The sequence below is a fragment of the Neomonachus schauinslandi genome, chromosome 12 (assembly GCF_002201575.2).
Source record: "Neomonachus schauinslandi chromosome 12, ASM220157v2, whole genome shotgun sequence".
NCBI classification, from domain to species: domain Eukaryota; kingdom Metazoa; phylum Chordata; class Mammalia; order Carnivora; family Phocidae; genus Neomonachus; species Neomonachus schauinslandi.
This window is the reverse complement of record NC_058414.1, coordinates 53,360,155-53,383,902: the sequence shown is the minus strand read 5'-3', so window position 1 is coordinate 53,383,902 and position 23,748 is coordinate 53,360,155.

Genomic DNA, 23,748 nt, shown 5'->3' with positions numbered 1-23,748 from the left:
ATATTGTGGATAAAATCATGCACATTTGCAGTAATCACTTCCCCAGAGGCAGGCAGAACATGCACCGCCAGCAGAGACGGGTAGAATGTAAAGACACAAAGCCTGGTGTGTGCTAACAAGAGTTACTAGAAGGTGGGGTTGGGACTTAAAACAGAGCCGGCCGATAGACACCCTCCTGGTCCATTTTTCTGCAGCCTGAGGACCATTTCACAGTGTTGAAATGGGAAGGAAATAGGAGGAGACAACTTCACTCCTCCACTGTCTTAAATGCGATCTTGCTGGAGGACTTCACTCCCATTAGCGAGGACAGAAATGTCTTTCTTTCTGTACACTTAGGGAGTGTTACCAGCAATGCAGATGCAGAGGGTTAAAACCCCTACCCTTCTTGCAGCTCTGCTCCACCAGGGAAAGCACGAGGATTCAGAAGCTCACAGGAGAGTGGAGTGACCTATTTTTGTTTTCCCCGTATCCAGAGCCTGCCTTGTCTTGAGTATCTGCCATTTTCTTGTTGAGTGTTTCTTGCCTGTTTGAGGTGGTCTTGTGTTACTTCCGGGAAATCTGTACATGTTATTTATTTAAATGCCTTCCATAATTTTTTTCCATTTTTAGTCTAGGTCAGTAAAATCCAACAACTGGTCTAAGCTGGGGGGACATCACTGGGCGCCAACCCTTTGTTCCTGTAATTATAGGCTCCTTCTTAAACGTTTTCTTCGTGAAGTCTGAAATTCCTTTATCCTTAATTTTTGAGTGATTAATGGTGTCTATACTGAGGAGTCTCCTTTCTGAGTTGATCTGAGAGTATGTGATGAGTCCTTGGCTCAAGTTAATACCATCCATTGAACTATGAAGTACCTAACCTGCAGTAGGCACTGTTTGAGGTGAAGTGAGACAAGAGGGTTTTATGGTTTATGGGGAAATCGGACATGCACTACATAATTAGAGCAGTGGGTGAAGCAAAAGAATAAAGGCTCTCAGGGGGCTCCTTGGGCAGCCCAAAGAGAAAGCTCCTGATTCTTTTAATGAGGAGGCAAAGAAATGTCTGGAGAGGATCTGAATGTGAATTAACCTTGAAGAAAGAGTAAGAAGCGAGAGGTCAAGGATATGCATGTGAGGGGAAGAGCAAGAGGCATTTGCCCAGGAGCTGGGAGGGAAGAGAGCTCCTGACCTGTTCAGGGAGCTGCAGGAAGTTTGCCCTGGATGGCAGGCAAGTGTGTGCTGGCATTTTGAGGTTGGCGGGGAGGGGGTCGGATAGGGGGAGGTTGCAGGAGATGACCAAAAGGGAGTCAGGGGCCAGATCATCCCCACTAGGATGCCCCATGAAAGAATTTCAGCAAAGCAGAGTTTGCTGGGTACTGAATGTCGCACTAACCATGGTTTGCTCCTATCCTACCTTCCAGCTCATTACGTCTTGCTAAATATTCCAGTGTCCTCTGATTTGGATAGCTGTTCATCTGGTTGGTCTTGATGCGTGTTGATACACGAGAATGTCAGGAGGCCCTTACATAATTTGCCTCCTCTGGTAGATGTCTCAAGGAATCAGACCAGGGTTAAATCTGCTTTCCCAAAACCTGGCGTTGCCTTGTACAACCGTCTAACCAAAGAGCTGCAAATCTGTCAACAAGGGTTTAGAACAGAAAACTGGGGACCTGGATCCACCAAATCAATTCAAAACTGAATGGTCTTTCCCCAAGTTTACCAAGTTATTGCACTGCAGATGGGAACTCATGCAAGAGATGTCTGTGTTTGTGAGGAGCGGAAAAGTTAATGGGGTCAGCCTATTGACGTAACTGTTGAGAGTAAGAATTTTTTTTAATAAAAATTGTTCATTTATGGAATAATGCTTGTTGAATCAAGTGAAGCAACAAAAGATAGATACCTCTGAAGGCACAATTGTAATTCATATTAATCTACACTAAACACAATAAAACAATATAAAAATGGAGGTAGTCTGATCTAGTGGTTACTAGCCTGGGCATATTGGTCAGACAGACTAGTTTTAAAATCCTGGGCATGCCACTTGCTAGCTAGGTGACCCTAGACAACTTACTAGATTTCTCAAAGCCTCAGTTTTCTTATTTGCCAAATGGGAACAATGGTACCACCCCCTAGAGAATTGGAGTGAGGATTCAATGAGATAATGTCTTAGGTGCATGCATGCAGCTGACCAGTAATGGCCATATGTTCGCTGGTGCTATTTTAAACCTGATGGGATAAGTAGGGTCTTAGCAACTCCATTAATTGCTCCCGGAGGCTGGTGCCTCTGCTAAGAAATATATTCCCATAGCATCTGATTCTACCATTGCTCGGGAACACGTCTATGATGCAGTACGGTTGCCTAGTGGTGTGACTTGCCCGGTCCCCCAGCCTGTGAGAACCTTGAACCTAGGAATTGTGTCTTGTTCATCACTGACTTTCCAGGTTTTGGCACCATGTCTGCCACTGGGTCCCCTCGAATGACTTCTCTTAGGCTTTGGGTAAGAAGAAATCTGTCATGATCAGAAATGTATCTTTTTCACTCTGAGCCAAACTGCCGTTATTATATCAAACAAACAATGCACAAAGGTTAAGGGCATTTAGGATGCTGGCTTATGGCTTTAGCAGAGGAGGAGCCTGGGTTTTAAACCAGGTTTTGCCAGTTGGTGGCTGTGACCTTAGGAAAGTTACTTAATTTCTCTAAGACTCCAAATTGCCATCTTAAAATGGGGATAAGACAACAAATGAGAGAAAATATGGAATGTGCCTGATATATAGTAGGCTCCCATCAAATGGAAAATGCTGATTTTATTAATGTCATTTAAATTGTGTTAATACTTTTGCTGATGTTTTTGAGTACTTGGAATACCTATTAGTGTATGATTTTATTGACTATATACATAATAGTAACTAATATTTATTGAAGGATTTTTATTTGCCAGGCACTGTTTTAAATGCTTTATTGATTTATTAATCATCATAATAACTCTAGGATAATGTACCATTATTCTCATCATCCCATTTTACAGATAAGAATACTGAATAAAAAGAGATCAGCAATTTTCCTAATGCAAAGTTAAGTAATGTGCAGACCACAGACTCATACCCCGGCATCCAGGTCCATACCCTTGACTGTCACCCTCATCAAGGACAGACCAAGAATGTAACTGAAGACAAGTGCACGGTGGAAGGAAGACTGAGGTGCTAGCCCCCTGCTCTGCTTCTTCGGAGACAAAAATCCCTCCAAGTCTGAGACTTCATTTCCCTTCTGTAATATACGAGGAATCCTGTTTGTCCTCACAGAACTCCAGCATCAAGTGCAAACATACTACTTTTGATTCCCAAAAGGGTCTCCTGGAAACCACACTGTGAAGTAAATCATTGCCAAGTGTTGCATATTTTCCCATAGGAATGATGTTCTAATTGGGGGTTGTATTCCGGAACAAGGCCTCAGAATCAAGTAAATCATCAGTATGAGCCAAAATGTGTCAAAGAAGGAGCTATAAAACAACCATAAACCTGTAGCAGGTTTTAACAAATAAAATCATCTTCCAGGTTCTGCTAAATAGGCACACAGTACGATACCCAGATCAAGCAAAAATGTAAAGAGGAAAGCACCGCTCACAAACTGAACCCATGGGAATTAAGTGTCCTTGCTATCAGTAACCCCTAATTTATGATAATGTCGCTCTGTTTAGAGGTTAGAATAATTTCAGAGGAAATCATTCTATGGCTTGTGGCTTCCAAATTTCTCTGGGAAAGCAAAGGCATTCAAAATAATTCCAGTGACCTTCACGTTGTTCTTAGAATTAGTCTTTTCCAATTTAGTCACTACAGCTTCTAAATATTTAAGGGACCACGGAGGGCTCGTGGTTCAGAAGCCTTTTGAAACTGGTCTTTTAATTTATTTTCTGTTTTGTGATTCAGCCTCCCTGCCACCTCGCTTCCCCTTGTCCATGTGAAGGACAGCTGGAAAGAGGGGGAGACTGACAGAGTTGGGGAATATTTAGCTTCTTGTTCCTTTGCATTCTTATTAATAGACAGTGTTTTAGGGCTGGTTGCACAGATACATACCCACAAGAGAGCCAAGCCCCTACTTAGAGATGTCCTGAGACCCTGTTGTCCAAATGGAACTGAAATAAAATAGTTATATGCATTGACCTAAACCATGAGGATTAAAATTTTTGAAACAGTGATTATAATATTCAGAACAATTATGATTATATATAATAATGATTATATCATTACTAAATGGAAGAAAGAGTTTATAGGACAATAGATGTGATTTCACAATTGTGAATAATAAAAGTATAATCCAAAGATTGCTATTTTTTTAGCAGAATTTTGATGATTCTGTTTCCTTTTGACCCTCTAAATGTTCTTATCTTTCTACAAAGAACAGCTTCTTTGCAATAATTTTTTTTTTTCAATTTCAGAAGAAAAATCTGGAGTCCCAGATATGCATCTGTTTCTCTTTATTCCAGTATGAAATCCTTGAGTGACATTTGTAGGCTGTTGTGTGGTTTTAGTGCATACCCAGGAATCGACAAGGTCTTTGCCCTATGAAAACATATTTATTAATAAAATAGAGCCTAATAACAGTAACTGAAAATGGAAATCTTAGTTTTTAGCTCATTTTAAAAGTAAGGGAAGCTGAAAAGAGGCTGAAAATTTCTAGAGTGTCCTGTAATTCTAAGTTTTTCCAATAGATGGCACTGTTGTATAAAAGCAGCCCATCAATTAGGGTTAAGGGACTAAGGAAAGATTTTTGCTGTCTTTCTAGAACCCTCTCTCCCCCAATGGACGAATCATAGGAAAGAGGTGAATAATGAAGAGATTTTTTATTTTCCCCTGTGGTACAATATGGATGGATGGCATATTATGAGAAAGTCATATTCCAATGTGTGTATGTTTGGTAATTCCAGGGGCCGTACAGCTTTTATCTATATTAATGGGGTTTGCAAGGTTAACCCTCTCTCTTCCCATGCCTCAATCCCCAAGTTTTTTGTTTTTTGTTTTTTTTTAAGATTTTATTTATTTATTTGTCAGAAAGAGAGAAAGAGCGAGCACAAGCAGGGGGAGCGACAGGGAGAGGGAGAAGCAGGCTCCCCGCTGAGCAAGGAGCCCGATGTAGGGCTCCATCCCAGGACCCTGTAATCACGACCTGAGCCAAAGGCAGCCACTTAACCGACTGAGCCACCCAGGCATCCCTCCCTATCCCCAAATTTAACAAACATTTGTTTTTAAAAAAAAGAGACCAAGAAACCTGAACTGTATCTTGATTCTTTCCCCATTATTACCATTCTGAGATAACAGTGTGGAGTGATGGATTGACCGAGTTTTTGTTGTGTTGGTCGTTCATGTTTTCCATGGCTTGTTCACATTTATAGAATTGCATGGTGGAAGGGTCATATGCTTTGTACCCAAGAAAGTTCACATCTTGGCTTTTCCACTTGATCCCTGTCAGCCCCCATGGTCCTTGTCTGGAAGGAATGAGTCAATGACAAGTTCCAACGGTGCAGCTCTGGGGGATCAGAGGTCTCCATATACACAGCCTGGCAACATTCCCTGCACAGAGCAGGTCCTCAATAAATGGTGGCTATTGATATTAAAACTGATATTGCCACAGGATCTGAGTAATTGATTCAATTATTCAGTGATCAATTTCTGGTCTTATTCAAACTTAGAACGTTGACTTAGGGGGTAAGACAATTGAGGTAAGAGACTGGCTAGACTTTAGGTGGGATCAGTCCCTTCTTCAAGAAATACAGATCCAACAACTACTTCAGAGTAATGCGGGTACGCTGTGGTGCACCTTATCAGAAACAAAATACTGTTTTGGTAAATCAGGATGCTCCTCACTGCTCAAGCACATGTGTTGCTGGTAGAGGGGTGATGTTTGTCCCACATGGCAATTGCTGACTCATGATTTCATATCCAAAATGGATCTTATAAAACACATGGTGCAAAGCACTTGTTTTTCATCAGAAACCTCCGGTTCAACAAGGTTTTTCGGGGTTTTAACAACAGTAGGTTATGTAAGGGAGTTAACTTTGGTTCAGTACTATTAACTAACTGCTTCCGGGTGTCACTGTTCCTAGGCTGTCCCAGCAGACGAGGCACGTCAGGTATGTATACTGACCATACATACACGTACGTCTGTATTTATTTCTCTGTCTACCCACACACGCACACATGATCTTATGCCGACACCCCTGACTTTAATCCAATACCACCGTGTTCGTTCTTGTTGAGGTTGTCTTCCTTCTTGCTTTATTTGTAACCTCTTTTTCTCTGATGGCAAGAACCCTACTCTCTTCATGTTTGTTTCTTTGTTCAGTTCTAGGATACACATAAAGTAGTTTCAGAAGAACTAGCCCCCATCCCTGTTAGAAGTGACCAGCGAAGGCATTTGTATACAGGGTCTTTAGCTTTTTAGCCTTACGGTATCAGGTCAAAATCATGTTTTCCAAATTTACTTAGGTGAGTTCCTATTCTCCCCACTCCCTTCAGCACGGTTGCATTTTTCATTTGTTATACACGTAGGTTTATTTGTAACTGGGTAGGTTATCATGTTCCATTTGGGGTTTTCTGCATGTTCCTGCTGATTTTAATTCTGTTTTGAGGTATGTGAAATACTACATCCTTCTAAGAGTCAGAGCTATGAAAGACATATTCTGAGAGAAGGTGGCTTCCCCCTCGTTCTTGCTACCCCATTCCCATTCTCCCATCCCTTCCAACCCATTCCCACCCATTCTCTCTGGTAACCTACAGGATTTAATTTCTGGTGTTACCATCCCTATGTTTCTCTTTCACAAGGAAGCAGATACGTGTATGTTTTCTTATGTCCTTTCTCTTGTGAAAGAGATCACACTGTAAATAGGTTTTTGAACTTTGCTTTTTATACCTAACAATGTATCCTGGAAATTACTTCCTATTGGTTCACAGAAATCTTCCTCTTTCTTTTTTACACATACATACTGCGTATTTTTCCACTGGGTGGATGTACTATAGCTTATTCAACCCACTTTCCTCCATGTGAGCATTGACGTTGTTTCTCATATTGTCAATTAGAAACAGCACTGCAGCAAATAACTTTGTACATATTTAATTTTGTATTGGTGGATGTGTGTCTTCAAGGTAGATTCCTCAAGGTAGGATTGCTGAATCAGAAGATAATTACAGCTGTGAAAAATGATGTTTGGTAGTTTCTTGAAAAGTTGAACATATAATTACCATGGACCTAGCAATTCCACTCTAACAGAGTTAAAAACAGGACTCAAGCAGATACTTGTACACCTATTTTCATAGCAGCATTATTCCCAGTAGCCAAAGGTGGGGGCAACCCAAGTGCCCATCGACAGATGAGTGGATAAACAAAATGTGGTATACACATACAGTGGAATAGTATTCAGCCATAAAAATGAATGAAATTCTGGTACATGCCGCAACATGTGTCAGAAACATTAGTCCTTAGTGAAATAAGCCATACCCAAAATGAAAAATATGATTCCACTTATATGAGGTACTTAGAGTGATCAAATTCATAGAGACAGCAAATAGAATAAAGGTTATCGGGGGGTGGGGAGAGAGGGATTGGGGAGTTAATATTTAAAGGACACAGAGTTTCTGTTTGGGATGATGAAGAAGTTCTGAAAACGGATAGGGGTGATGGTTGCACAATGCACTTGTGCCCCTGAATTGTACACTTAAAAATGATTAAAGTGGTCAATTCTGTCTCCTGTATATTTTATCACAATAAAAAACAACTTAAAAAAAAAACGTACATATGTAGCTTTGTTAGGTATTGCAAAGTCCCCCCGCCCCCAACAGGATTGTATCCATTTTCAGTGCCTATTTCCCCACAGCCTCAACAACGGAAGGTATTATCAGTTTTTCAATTATTGTGAATCTGATAGATGAGAAATGGCATCTCAGTATTGTTTTAATTTGCATTTCTCTAATTATGTGGGAATCTGAATATATTTTCAGATTGTCGAGGGCTGTTTTATGTCCTTTTCTGTGAATTGTATGTTCATATTTTTTTCTTCATTTTTCTAGTGGATTTTTGGTCCTTTGCTTCTCCATTCTTGAGATTTATATGCACACACACATACATACACATTAGGGATATTAACCTTTTATCTGTAGTACATGTAGCAAATATTTTCTTCCAGTTTGCCAGTGGTCTTTTGACTTTGACTATAATGCTTTTGCCATGTAGATTTTTTTATTCTGATGCAGGAAAACTTACTGATTTTTTTCTTATATTGCTTATATTTTTCTTATATTTCTTATATTTTTTATATTCTTATATTTCTTATATATTCTTTATTTTTGAGTCATACTTTAAAAGCTTTCGCCCCACACTGAGGTTGAAGAAGGATTCACAATATGTTCTTCTTGTATTTGTATGGTATAAATTTTTATACTTAGACTCCCTAAATTCTTGTGGGTTTTGAGAGATACAGACCAAATTTTGTCTTTTTTCTCAAGTAGTTTCCCAGTTTTCATGGCACCATTTATTAAAATGTCCCTCATTTCAACAATAATTTGAGATGCCACCCTTATCATATATTTGATTTCCATATGTACTTAGGTCTTTCTTTCTGGGCTCGCACTCTATTCCTCTGTTCTGTATATGTACCATTATCATACTGTTCATCAATACTTAATATTTCTATTAGGATTATGTTAAAATTTATACATTAACTTATGGGAGAACTATATCATGTTCAGCTTTTCTATCTAATAATAGACTACATTTTTCCAATTGTTCATGTCTGCTTCTGTATCTTTGAGGAGTGTTTTTTCTCATGGAGGTTTGCACATTTTTCATTAAATTTATTCCTAAGTATTTCATCTTTTTGTTGGTTTTATAAGTGAGTTTGCTCTGTAAATGACTGTAAATAAATTACAGTTATTTATTTTACTATTTGATAATACTTTTTTTGTAATACTTAAAAAATCTTCTTTGGGGGCACCTGGGTGACTCAGTTGGTTAAGTGTCCAAGCCTTGATCTCAGCTCAGGTCTTGATCTCAGGGTTGTGAGCTCAAGCCCCTCATTGGGCTCCATGTTGAGCATGGAGCCTACTTTAAAAAATAAAATAAATAAAATAGAATAAAATAAAAAAGTCTTTTTCAGTTAAACCATTTTAGCTACTATGAGCTAAAAAAAAAACCTAAGTGCATCTCCGCTTAAAAATTAAATTAGAAGTTCTGTTTCTCATGAAAGTTGATGATGAACTGGTACCTTGCCCAGACTGTCAATACTTACCATCTACTATGGTCTCATAATGATGTTGTATCGCTGAGCATGAAAACCAGAAGACACAAATCTACTTAAAGAGAGGCAGCATTTACCTTAAAAGTTATTGTATTATAGGAAAAGCTTGCTTGAACTTAACATACAACTTCAAATATGCATATATATATCAATCTGTGGAGCACAGCTTTTCAAAAGATTGTTGTTCTAAATCAGTCCACAAACTTTTTCTATATAAGTCCAGATAGTAAATATTTTTGGCTTTGAAGGCCCCATATGGTCTCTGTCACATATTCTTCTCTGGTTTGGGTTTTGATTTTGATTTTCAACCCTTTAATAACATAAAACATGATTCTTACCTTGCAACTGTGGTCTGTAGTTTGCCCACCCCTGTTCTAAAATAATTTCACTCATTTTCAATTCCAGATTTTCTTGTGCTTGTTCAAAACTAAAGCAATAGGGGTGCCTGGGTGGCTCAGTCGGTTAAGCATCCACCTTCGGCTGAGGTCATGATCCCAGGGTCCTGGGATGGAGCCCCACATCGGACTCCCTGCTCGGCGGGAAGTCTGATTCTCCCTCTCCCTCTGCCGCTTCCCTTATTTGTGCTCTTTCTCTCTTTCTGTCAAATAAATAAATAAAATCTTTTTTAAAAAAAATAAAGCAATAGCTTTTAATGTGTTGATTCCATTAGGAAAAGAAGAACTTCAGAAACAATTAGATGATAACTTTTATATCAATGGTGTTTAAAAAAACAGTTAATTCGAATAATCGTCCAATTTTTTGACCTAAGTCATGGATTCACCATAGAGCATTTGGAAGTTCATTCTGTCAAAGAACATCTGACATTGTTGTGAATGCTACTGTAAATTCCATTATAAAGTTTAACATAAAAAATAAGCGCATGGGTTTTTGAGTTTTTTAATTGATGAGGTGAATATAAATATTGGTGGAGCCTAGTATGGTAATATCACGGTAAAAACAATATTCTTCTTGGTTTGTTTGTTTACACATATTTTTTCAATAACCTTTCTTACAGCAAAAATACCACTTGGAATAACGTCAGTTGCTCTTGCTACTGTAATAAGTTCACTGCAGTTTTCAACTTATTAATTGTCCTTCTTGGTCTCTTTGCAGTCTATGATTAGAGTATTAGAAACATGGAATTGCAATTTATACTTTATACCAAAAAAACAGAAATCACACCAAAAGACTAGTTCATTGCTCTTAAGTGGATGAATCATGCCCTTTTGAAAATCCAGACTTAGGTATTTATTTTTTTTACAACAGAGATTTGCTGCTTCCCCAGATGCTTAAAATGGGGCTTTAAGGGCGCCTGGGTGGCTCAGCCGTTAAGCGGCTGCCTTCAGCTCAGGTCATGATCCCCCCGCATCGGGCTCCCTGCTCCGCGGGAAGCCTGCTTCTCCCTCTCCCCCTTCCCCTGCTTGTGTTCCTGCTCTCGCTGTCTCTCTCTCTCTGTCAAATAAATAAATAAATAAAAATCTTTAAAAAAAAAAAAATGGGGCTTTAAGTTCAGGCAGTTCAAATAATGCCATCTCTTCTAGCTGCACAAAAGTTCAGAGTAGGCCTTCCACCCCTCACTCCTTGGGAAACTGAAGATGAACCTTTGGTCATGTGCTGCCTAAAACAGACATTACCACTGCTGTCCTGCAGTTCCTTAAGTAATGCTGAAAAGGCCGATGACATGCTTGAGAGATGACACTTCCCAGCTATTCAGTATTTAAAATCTGAAATCTCATTAAAGTGAACCTGTAGCCTTGGCAAATTCAGTATTTGTGGTCATAATGTTTGTGGTAAAAACACAATGTGCCTTAGCTTAAACTCATTAATAGTTGGAAAACGAGAAGGAAGCTCAAATGAAGTTTGCCTCCAGCGAGTATCACATATCTTACTGAGGGGGTTTCTTCACAAAACTTTGAGGACCTTAGAATCGTGTTATAAAATTTCTTTTCTTTCCTCCAGCTTTACTGGGACATAAGTCACAAAAATACTGTATCATCTTATATGTGGAATGTAAAAAAAACTGAACTCCTAGAACGGGAGAGTAGAATGGTAGTTACCAGGGACTGAAGAGTGGGGGAAAGTGGGTAGATGTTGGTCAAAGAATACAAACTCTCAATTATAAGAGGAATAAGTTCTGGGGAGCCACTGTATAGCCTGGTGACTATAGTTAAGAAAACTATATTATATACTTGAAATTGGCCGAGAGACTAAATTTTTTTTTAATTAATTTATTTATTTGAAAGAGAGAGGGAGGGAGAGGGATACAGGGAGAGGGAAAGAGAGAATCTCAAGCAGACTCCCCATGGAGCATGGAGCCCGACCCAGGGTTCGATCCCAAGACCCAGAGACCATGATCTGAGCCGCCCCTGAGAGAGTAAATCTTAAGTGTTCTCGCCAAACCTAAAAAAAGGCTAACTATGTGAGGTGATGGGTATGTTACATAGCTTGATTGTGGTAATCACTGCACAATGTAAACATATATAAAACCACCATGTTGTATACCTTTAAATAATATTCTTATGGGAAAAAAATCCTAAAGGCACAGAAATGTACTTGGAATTATATTACATATATATTTATAATTTCATTCATATAAGTTGTAATATTCTAATCAAAATGGAAACAGTAGTTGTCAAATAAATAGATTTTTAAATGTGAACAGAGTAACTGAAACTCAAAATTTTTGTGATGAAGCTGTTGATTTAAAGAAAAACAGTGGAGCATGGCAGTATTCACTCTCTCTCCTGCCTGCCATAAGTTGGCTTTTAGAAACTTCTAGCATTTAGGGGCGCCTGGCTGGCTCAATCAGTAGAGCATGTGACTCTTGATATCAGGATTGTGAGTGTGAGCCCCACCTTGCGTGTAGAGATTACCTAATAGACTCTTTTTTTTTTTTTAATTTTATTTATTTATTTGAGAGAGACAGAATGAGAGAGAGCATGAGAGGGAGGAGGGTCAGAGGGAGAAGCAGACTCCCCGCTGAGCAGGGAGCCCAATGCGGGACTCGATCCCGGGACTCCAGGATCATGACCTGAGCCGAAGGCAGTCGCTTAACCGACTGAGACACCTAGGTGTCCCTCACCAAATTTTTTTTTTTTTAAGATTTTATTTATTTGAGAGAGCGAGAATGAGAGAGAGCACATGAGAGGGGGTAGGGTCAGAGGGAGAAGCAGACCCCCTGCCGAGCAGGGAGCCCGATGCGGGACTCGATCCAGGGACTCCAGGATCATGACCTGAGCCGAAGGCAGTTGCCCAACCAACTGAGCCACCCAGGTGCCCCTACCTAATAGACTCTTAAAGACAAAAAACTTTTAGCAGTTAAAGAACTACTTTGTAAACCAACATAAGTGTTCTGTGATGTGTAGAACTTTTATATAAAATAGTCCTCTACATTTTAGTTGTATTTTGTCAAAATCAGTTGGAAATCTATAATGTATAATCTTCAATGCACAAAGAAAGAGCATCAAAAAATTTTAGCTTTTGACATGTTTAGTAAATTTCAATTACTAACAATAGAGTTTGCAAACAGGAAGAGATTGAAATGAAACAAAAGCAAGGAAGGACCTGAGCTAGTAAAACCAATAAACACCCAAGGGGTGCACAAGATACAATTTTTAAATACCCGAAGTGTTTTTTGGGAATATCTCCACGTGGAGAAAGCATTTTTTGATGGTGCTCCTAATTTTAGTTGGATAAATTTATATTCTCTACTAGACCATTGAGTAGCATCTTAATGTGGCTTAATCTTCAATAGAATCAATAGTAGAGAAGTGATCTGATCAGTGTTATCTAATAGAAATATTTGTTTAAGGAATATTCAGAATGGGGTTGAAACAGGACACACGAGGCTCTTTGGGCGGAGAGATTTTCAGACTTCAATAGGAAATAATTAGAATTGCGGATAACCTCCATTTAGTGCCGTTTGCTCTGACCTCAGCAGGTACAGCAACACCTGCAGAGGGAGTATTTTCTCAGTGAAAAATACGGCCTGCTGACAAAGGTCAGCTTCAAATACATCAGCCATAAAATATAAATGTGAAGATTGATGGCAAGTTTATAAAAAAGTTAAAAATAGGACACACATTCTCTCTGGAAAGATAGTAATGATTGTGTAGACAGATACAGCCAGGAAATGGATTAAAATGAAGGAATATGTACCCAGAATAATTTTTTTAAATGCTTACATTATTTTTAATATTGTTCTGGGTATAATCTGAAGGATTGTTTTGATGATCAGTATAAAAAGATTTTGTTTCAGTGTACATAATTTTTATTTTTAGAATTGTATTTTGAATAAAATATCTGAATAGAACCATTATATATGTTTACCAACTTCATAAAAAGCTCTTTTTTTTTTTTAAGATTTTATTTATTTATTTGAGAGAGAGGGAGAGAGAGCACAGGCAGTGGGGGGTGGGGCGGGGGCATAGGGAAGAGGGAGAAGCAGACTCCCCGCTGAGCAGGGAGCTCGAGAGGACTTGATCCCAGGACACTGAGATCAGGACCTGAGATGAAGGCAGATGCTTAACCGACTGAGCCACTCAGGCGCTCCATAAAATAGTTCTTAGTAAAAAATCAAATGTTCTTTGAAATTATATGTTTACTTTGTTAGTATCCCCTTCATGCTCCAAACTATCCTAGATGGTAAAACGTGTGGTCACGTATCGTTATCCTGTATCCTACTTAAAGATCATCTCACCTGCAAAAGACAAAACACACCAGACAATTAAAAGGATGATTTTATCCAGGTTGTTACAATAGGGAAAATGTTGATTAAGAGGAATATCTCAAGAAAAGGAAGAGGGCCTGGATAATATCATTCGGAGGAAGGAAAATATTACACAGGGACACGATGAGAGGTAAAGGCCTTTGTAAATTACATAAACACATGGACACAAAGAGCTTCTGGCTTCAATTCTAAAATTTCAGCCCTGGATAAAGTGTGAATACAGAATTACAAAATTCACTGAACCATATCAAAGGGCTGCTCTCTTCCTAGTAGGAATGACTTCTTCAGTGATTTGAACTCAAAGCAGACAAATAGACAAAACAACAGGAGAAACTAACAGATTCTATCTCATCGTTCATCCCGTTGAGACAAGAACTCAAGAACCGGGGCGCCTGGGTGGCTCAGTTGTTAAACGTCTGCCTTTGGCTCAGGTCATGGTCCCAGGGTCCTGGGATCGAGCCCCGCATCGGGCTCCCTGCTCCGCGGGAAGCCTGCTTCTCCCTCTCCCACTCCCCCTGCTTGTGTTCCCTCTCTCTCTGTGTCTCTCTGTCAAATAAATAAATAAAATCTTAAAAAAAAAAAAAAGAAACCATCAATCCATTTGCAAAGATCACCAAATGGTCAGACCACAAAACCAAAAGAAGGAGGTACCAGAAACGAAGAAAGTACTCAAAAAGAATCCAGTTTAAATCCGTACAAGCAACGGGCAGGAGTCTGCAGCATGGGTTAAGAAGTTGAACTCACCACTGGTTTCCAGATCATCAGTCAGGAACAGAACCGGGGTCTTGTTACTCAGATGGAGTTAATGTAATTCTGAAGGTGAGGTCCAATCCTATCCAAGTCACAGAAGCAAAATGGGGCAGGATGAAATGCACCCAAAACTAAGGAGATGGTTTTGTTTAGACTATAGCATTAGGGAGAACTTTCAATAGTGCAGGACATCTCAAATAAAAGGAAGAGGATCTGGGGTTTTACAGAAGCAAGTATTTTTCTGAAGAATTTCTTCTATATAACATCCAGATAAGCAACTTTGCAGACTATTCTTGAAGACCTGCTTTGATGGGAACTTCCCCTTGAGACAGTTCCTTTCACAGTGAAATAGCATTCTTACAGAAAGTTTGAGCTGGAATCTGTGTATCTAAAGCTTCCACTCAGTCTGCCTTCCGTTTTGGCCCCTACTGGGCCCGATCTAATCCCTCCTTCACAAAACAGCCCTGCAGATACTTGAGGAAATCAATAACCTCCGAACTAAATCTTCTCTCTCCAGACTAGGTATCTCCAGTTCCATTCACTGGTCCCCCCAGGCCATGCTTTTCACCTGCCCATCCTGTGTGCCCTTCTAAGCACAAACTAGAAACTGAAGTAAGTTTTTTTGGTTAATATCTCAAATAACTTGCCAGTTGGGGGTCAGGTTGATCCCCAATTTTAATTTTAATTATGCTAAAAGTACATATATCATCAAATTTACAATCTTAACCATTTTTTTAAAAGATTTTATTTATTTGACAGAGAGAGAGAGAGCGAGCGAAAGCAGGAACACAAGCAGGGGGAGGGGGAGAGGGAGAAGCAGGCTCCCCGCCGAGCAGGGAGCCCGATGCGGGACTCGATCCCAGGACCCTGGGATCATGACCTGAGCCGAACAGACACTTAAAAGACTGAGCCACCCAAGCGCCACAAGAGCCTTAACCATTTTTAAAGGTATAGTCCAGTAGGGTTGAGTATATTCACATTGTCGTGCAACCGTTCTCCCCAACTGAAAACTCTGTACCCACTAAACAGTAACTCCACATTTCCCCCTTCCTCAGTCTTACAACCACAGTTCTACTTTCTTTCTCTACGAATTTCACTACTTTAGGTACCTCTTACCAGCGGAATCATACGTAACATTTGACTGACTTCACTTAGTATGTTTCCAAGGTTCATCTGTATTGTCGCGTGTGTTAGAATTTCCTTCCTTTGTAAGGCCGCATAATCCATTGTAACCACCACATTGTGTTCGTTCATCAAGAGACACTTGGGTTGCTTCCACCTTTTGGCTACTTTGAATAACACTGCTAGGTCTTGACATACGACAGTAATGAAAAATCTAATTGGCTAAAAAATACCAGAAGCTTCAAGTCATACCTTACTCGTTCATTCATTCATTCATTTCTTCAACATTTATTGAGGACTTGTGGGTAAGATAGTATTCAGAGCGCTGTGGGGAGAAACAAAGATTAAGTCAACAGTAAATTCTACTCTCAGGGTGCCTGGGTGGCTCAGTTGGCTGACGGGTCATGATCCTGGAGTCCCTGGATCTAGTCCCACATCAGGCTCCTTGCTCAGCGGGGAGTCTGCTTCTCCCTCTGACCCTCCCCCCCCATGCTCTCTCTCTCTCTCATTCTCTCTCTCTCAAATAAATAAATAAAATCTTTAAGAAGAATAAATTCTCTCGGGTGCCTGGGTGGCTCAGATGGTTAAGTGTCTGCCTTCGGCTCAGGTCATGATCCCAGGGTCCTGGGATCGAGTCCCGCATAGGGCTCCCTGCTCCTTCTCCCTCTGCCTCTCTCTCTCTCTCATGAATAAATAAATAAAATCTTTAAAAAAAAAAAAGTAAAAAGAATAAATTCTCTCAATGGAGTATGTGTCTAATAAACTTGATCATATACTTTTTCTTAATAAATTATGCTCCCTATGAATAACACCTGGCCATTTTCAGGCTTAATTTCAAAAAGACCAGGAGAAGAATAACAGAGATCAAGAGAAAGTAACTGAGATCAAAGGGAGAAGAGGAATTCCCCAAAATGGCCTTTGGGAGACTTCTGAGTGAACACCTTTCCATGGATGTGTGAATCCTTGTGTTCTGTTGTCTCTGAGTGCTTTGTGGATTTCTCAGAAAGCCCTGGAACTTTCTGAACGAGCAAATTTGAACTTGTGGATCCCCTGAGCTAGAGGATTCCTTACATTATGTATTATTAGAAAATACTGATCACGTAATTGATAATAGATTACATAAGGTCACAGCAGAAGTTCTGTGGGAGGGAGAATGCTGCTAAACTAGATATTCAAGAATGCTTGTGTGTGTTTGGAGTTGCCCATTTTGCACAAGTTGCTTTAAAAATCAGAGGAAACAGGGATTGTAGCCATATTCCATTGAAATGGTGATGACCCACTGATGCTCCTGATAAAGTCCCTCAATTCCAGAATCCCACCACTTTTCATACTTTGTGCATAAAAACTCAAAAGAGTCTTGCCTGTTTCATATTTTAAAATTAATTTTGATAGCTATATGCTGCTAATTATTTACTCCTGCAATTTTGCGATGGCCTGTCATCACATGCATTTAAATTTCTGTCCCTTATGTCAGATCCTTTGGAAGTTGGCAAAACATAAAGGATAAATAGAGAAGCAAACATTCTGCTCTGAGAACCTAAGGTCTTTCTCCAGAGTGTAGCCATGTGACAGAACTATTTCGGGAAAGCCACAGGATAGCACATGTAACAGCAAGTCTGTCAGGCACTGAGCACCCACCCTGGAGTCAACTCGAGTGTCCTCTGAGGGTCTGCAAGGGCTACGTGCACTCTCTGCTCTCAGGGTCCTTCCTGTCCAGTTGGGAAAGCAGCTCTTGAATGAACAGGAGGCAAAAACAAGCAATAGAAGATAAAGTTAAATGCAAAGTTTTCTAGTATGAGCCGACAATCATCTCTGTGGAAACGTGATTAATTTGGGGATCTTAAATTTGTTCCATTCATTGACTGAATCCATTTAGGAATCAAAACAGCACATAATTAAAATACCCAGGCCTTAAGTGCTCCTTTGCAGCTTTTAAGTTAGGATGGCCTGTGCAGAATGATACTTGGGGTGCAGTCTAACCCAACGATCCTCAACCTTGGCTGCACATTGAAATCACCTGGGAACTTAAAAAAAAATCCTGGTGCTTCTGTCCTACCTCCAGAGATGGCAGTTTAAGTAGTATGGAGTGTGGCCTGGTTTTCTGGAGTTTTTTAAAGCCTCTGGGGATGATTCACATGTGCAGTCCACTTTCCCATGAGTACCAGAGGAGTGTCATACAGACACACGCAGTGTGTGAGTGATGCAGAGAATTAGCCATACAAGGGGCTCAGGACAATGCCGGGATCATTTTGCATTCGACAAATGATACCACTAGCTAACGCTTACATGGCGTTTACTATGAGTCTGCTCTATTTCTAAGACCTCGACATAATGTTCATTCACTTAATCCTCATCCCAATTCTAAATACTAATTTTAACTCCCATTTAAAAGGAGGAAACTGAAGCATGGAAAGTATAAGGGACTGGCTAGTTTATTGAGCTTGTGAGTAGAGGAGCCCAGGGTTCTGAAACCCATGCTGGTCACCCCCTCCCCGTGACTGCTAAGACTCACCCGTGGGGCTGCCTCTTACAGAGTCTTGTCCTCTAGTGATCGGTGTCTGGGCTGTGATGCTTCCTTCTCGGGGCTGAGCGGGCACTGCCCAGTGCTCCTGCTCCTTCTGGTTCTGAGCAGTAAGAGATCGCAGGGGCCCAGGAGGACCTGGGGAAGACCCAACATGGGGGCTGCCTTTATGCATCGGAAGGTCAATTTAATGATATGAGGACACAGAAATGTAGTAGATCTTGGTCAGTATCCAAGCAATTCTAACATCAAAGCGAATGATCCTTCTTTCTATGTCTGAGAATACCCATGCCTGAGAGCCCAGAGCAAAATTTTAGAGAATCAGAAAATGGTCTCCCCAGGCCAAGTGGGGGCCTGCTGACAAGTCCTTCTTGTGTAACTCTCCTTCTCTGATGACTTACATTGACATTGATTGCATTTTTTATTTTTCTCCCAGTGAGTAAGGGAGGGGAAACACAAATTTGCTGTTTGAATTCTCATTCACTGCAGGCTGAGCTCTTGGCCTCCTTTACCAAGGCCACTGCTCTGCTAGTCTCCGTGCCCTGGGGCATTCCTGGTGTCCGAGCAGAAAAATGTTCCCTGCTTCTGTTCTGTGGTTCTTTGGCTGAGCTAATAATTAAACTGATATAAGACAGGTTAACAGGAGAAAAACAAAATTACAGACTTATGGGAGCCCCATAAAGATATGGAGACTCAGTGGGCAGCCAGGTAATCGAAGCTTACGGAACATCCCAGCTATGGAAACCAGTGCCAGCGACGGAGCTGGGCCAAGGTGTAGGGTTTGAGGCTAGAATAGGGGAGGAAGGCTGTTCCCAGGAAAGCAGAGGCATTTCCTAGAGCAAAAGTTATCTCTGGTCTTTGTCTCTGGTCATCTTTCTTCCTGGTACAGGCCCCTTTCCAAAGCAAATTTAGGCAGTTGAGGGGGAGGTAAAGAGCTTTTCCTGAATCTGCTGGGTTTTGATTGCCTTTTGTTCAAAATAATCCTCATGCCCAAATTGACATATTTTGGGTAGTAAATTCTGCTTGCTTGTACTGGACAACGTTAACTCTTTGCTTCCTTTCTCTCCTCTCTTCATTAGATCACACACCCCTGTGAGCGGCCATGCCTCACCTCACTTCACAGACAGTGGATTAATCCAGGCTACTTAACTGGGAAGATTTATAATTCATTTCCAGACACATTTATCAAGTTCCCTGCGTGCGAGGTACTCTTTAAACACTGGGGATGAGGACAGAAGGATCTAGTACAGTGATGTACACTAAATATCAGCTCAGTAAATGTGTGGAGCATGAAGGAAGAGCACGGTCTCTGTTCTCACAGGGCTCAGCATCTGATGGGAAGTGTAGACAGTTCAAGATGCCTGCTTCCCAGAGTGGGACGTACTGTGGAAAGAGGTGAGCACTGTTTGCTCAGGGATGAGGCCATGTCTATACAAAGGCCTGAATTCAGGACAAGCAGGAGCCACGTCACATGAAGAGTGAAGGAGAGTGGCCTGGGATGTGGAGGCGCATGGCGCATGCTGTAACTAGATCCTTTCTGTAGGGCTGCAGAAAGGAAGGAGTTGAGTGTGTGGTGGGGGAGGGTGAGAGAAGAGGCTGCTGAGTCAGGCAGGGGCCAGCCCTGGGTCGTCTCATTTGCATATTCTCCTGGGGAGGCTTTCAAATGGGGGAGTGATCAGGTTTGTGATGTAGAGCTCCCTGGCGGCAGTGCGGAAGGTGGTTGCTATAGATTGAATGTGTGCGACTCCCCAGAATTCCTATGTTAAATCCTGCCGCCCACTGTGGTGGTATTAGGAGGTGGGCCTTTGGGAGGTGGGTAGGTCATGAGCCTGGAGCCCTTATGGATAGGATTCATGTCCTTAGGATGAGTCCCCAGAGAGACTCCTCACCTCCTTCCCCCCATGGGAGGTTATAGAGAAAAGATGGCTGACTGTGAACCCGAGACTGGAGCCGCACCAGACACGGAATCTGTGGGTGACTCCATCATGGACTTCCCATCTTCCAGAACTGTAAGAAATACATTTCTGCTGCCTATAAGCCAGCCAGTCTCTAGTGCTCTGTGATAGCAGCCCAAAGGGACAGAGACAGTGGATTAAGAGAGTGGGGGCACAGGGCAGAAAACTAGGGGTAGAGAGACTACTGTTAAGTTGTCCAGGCAAGGACTGGGTGTGGCCAAGACAGTGGCCTTGGAGACGGGGTCAGAGCCCAGAGATGTTGAAGAGGTAGATTTGTTCAATGACGAGAAGTGGAGGCATGTGGGCAGAGCAGAGGAGATGAGGATGACTCAGGTATTTTGAGGGAAGAGAATGAAACTTCACGAAGACAAGCTGAGTAGAAAGAAGAGTCGGTTTGAGAAAACTGAAGAGTCTTATCATGCTGTGTGGAAGCATCTGTGATATTTTCCTAGAAGATATCGCAGAGGTCATTGACTCTCCTAGGTGATGATAATAAAGGTGTTGAGGAAGGTGGTGATGATGATGCTGTCGTGAGGGGGAGATGAGCAGGTAGAGTGATCACATACACTCTGTTCTTTTTTCTTTTTTGTTTTTTATTGTGGTAAAAAATGCGTAATATAAAATTTGTTATCTTAATCATTTCCAGGTAGACAACTCAGCTGTGTTAAGTCTATCTACATTGTTGTGCAACCAATCTTCAGAACGTTTTCATCTTGCAAAACCAAAACTCTGTACCCAGTAAACAACTCCCCATTTCCCCCCTCTTCCCAGCCCTGGCAACCACCATTCCACTTTCTGTTTCTAGGGATGGGACTACTCTAGATACCTCATATAGGTAGATCATATAGGACTTGTCTTTCTGTGACTGGCTTATGTAACTTAGCATAATGTCCTTGTTGGGGACTGAATAGCATCCCCTCCCCCAAAATTCGTATGTTGAAGCCCTAACCCCCCTCCCCCAGAATGCGACTCTATTTTGAGATAAGGCCTTTAAAGAGGTGATTATATTAAAATGAGGCCATTAGGTGAGCCCTAATCCAATCTAACTGCTGATCTTATAAAAAGAGGGTATGTGGGCACAGAGAAAAAACCATTTAATAACACAGCAAGAAAGCAGCCATTTGCAAGCCAGGGATAGAGGAGGCCTCAGGAGAATTCAAACCTGCTGACACTGTGATCTTGGACTTTGATCTCTGGACCTGTGAGAAATAAATTTCTGTCATTTAAGCCCTATAGTCTGTAGTATTTTGTTATGGCAGCTCTAGCAAACAAATGCAGTCCTCAAGCTTCATCTTTGTTGTAGTTTGTATCAGAATTTCCTTCTTTTTTAAGGCTGAATAATAGTCCATTATATGCATATACCCATTTTGTTTATCCATTCATTGGCTGGTGGATACTTGGCTTGCTCCCACCTTTGGGCTCTTGGGAATAGTGCTGCTATGAACTTGGGTGTGCAATGATCTCTTTGAGATCCTGCTTTCCGTTCTTTTGGGTATATACCCAGAAGCAGAACTGCTGGATCATATGGTAATTCTATTTTTAATTTTTGAGATTATTATACATAGCACCATGGCTATGTTTGATAGCAGCTGTATCGCTCTACATTCCCATGAAAGGTGGCGAGGGTTCTAATTCCTCCACATCCTTGCCCAGACCTGCTACTTTTTATCTTTTTGTAGTAGCCATCCTAATGGATATGAAGTGATACCTCACATGGTTTTGATTTACATTTCCCTAATGATTAGTGATGTTGAGCATCTTCCCATGTGCTTGTTGGCCATTTGTATATCATCTTTGGAAATTATTCAGATCCATTTTTTAATCAGGTTCTTTCTGCTGTTGAGTTGTAAAAAAGGTTTTTTATATTCTGGATGTAATTTCTAATCAGACATATGGTTTGCAGATATTCCCTCTTATTACATAGGTTGTCCTTTCACTATGCTAAATGTGTCCTTTGATGAATGGAAGTTTTTGGGTTTGATGTAGTACAGTTTGTCTATTTTTACATCTCTTGCTTATACTTGTGGTGTCATGGGCAGAAAATCTCATCATATCTAATTTGATGAATCTTGACCCCATGTTCTCTTCTAAGAGTTTTATCGTTTTATATACACTGTTCTTTAAAAAGTTGGACTGTGTAGGAAAGGAGAAGAGAAAATCTAAAGCCACGGGAAGATTATTTTGAGATAAGTAGAGAAATCTCATATTTATAAGCTAAGAGAAAAATGCCCAAATTGAGGTTGAGTTTGAAACATGGAAGAAAGGGGATGATGGGTGGATCAAGTTCGGAGATCATGGATGGGGGCTTGAAGAGGAGGGTGGAGAGAGGTGGTATCCAGAGGTCAGAAGAAAGGAGCAATGCAAGGTCTCCTGTCAGATGGCTTCCATTTTCTCTGTGAAGCCGTCCCCACATCATTTAATGAGAGGAAGGAGCGGGCGATGGTGAAGACTTGGAGAAAGTGCTGAGGGGGTAGGACAGGTTGCTGGCCGGGGACATGTTGACACGTTAGAAGGCCTGCAAAGCAGTTAGTCCATGGGTATGCCCTGACAGTGGTACCAACCACATGATGCCCTCTTCCAGGCTCTAGCAGCTCAGGTGGAGAATGAAGAAGTTAGGCTGTTGGATTGAATTTGGTAAGGGTTTTCATCTCAGACATCCTATCTTTCATTTTTAGAAGTTCTATTTGGGCCTTTTTAAAAATAACTTTCATGTCTGTGCTTAATATGCAGATGCTTTTATCTATCTTCTTGAACATAATGTTTGAATGTCCTTGTCTGCTCATTCTACCATAAATGTCATACCTGCATCAGTGTCTGTTAATTGATTTCTTTCTCCTCATTATGGGCCATGTTTCCTGCTTCTTTGCATGCCTGGTAATTTTTTATTTCATACCAGGCATGGTGGATTTTACCTTGTGAGGTGCTAGATTTTTTTTCTTAATTTTAAAAATACTTTTTTTTTTAAAAGATTTTTATTTATTTATTTGACAGAGAGAGACACAGTGAGAGAGGGAACACAAGCAGAGGGAGAAGCAGGCTTCCTGTAGAGCAGGGAGCCATTGCAGGGCTCGATCCCAGGACCCTGGGACCGCTTAATGACTGAGCCACCCAGGCACCCCAATTTTAAAAATATTCTTCACCCTAGTTCTGAGATGTAGTTAAGTTGTAAGGTAACACTTCAATTTTTTAAAAGGATTTATTTATTTATTTGAGAGAGAGAGAGAGCTCACAGAGGGAGAGGGAGAAGGAGAAGGAGAAGCAGACTCCCTGCTGAGCAGGGAGCCCTATGTGGGGCTCGATCCCAGGACCCTGATGATCATGACCTGAGCTGAAGGCAGATGCTTAACTTACTGAGCCACCCAGGTGCCCCCACTTTGATTTTTTGAGGCTTGCTTTTAAGCTTTATTCAGT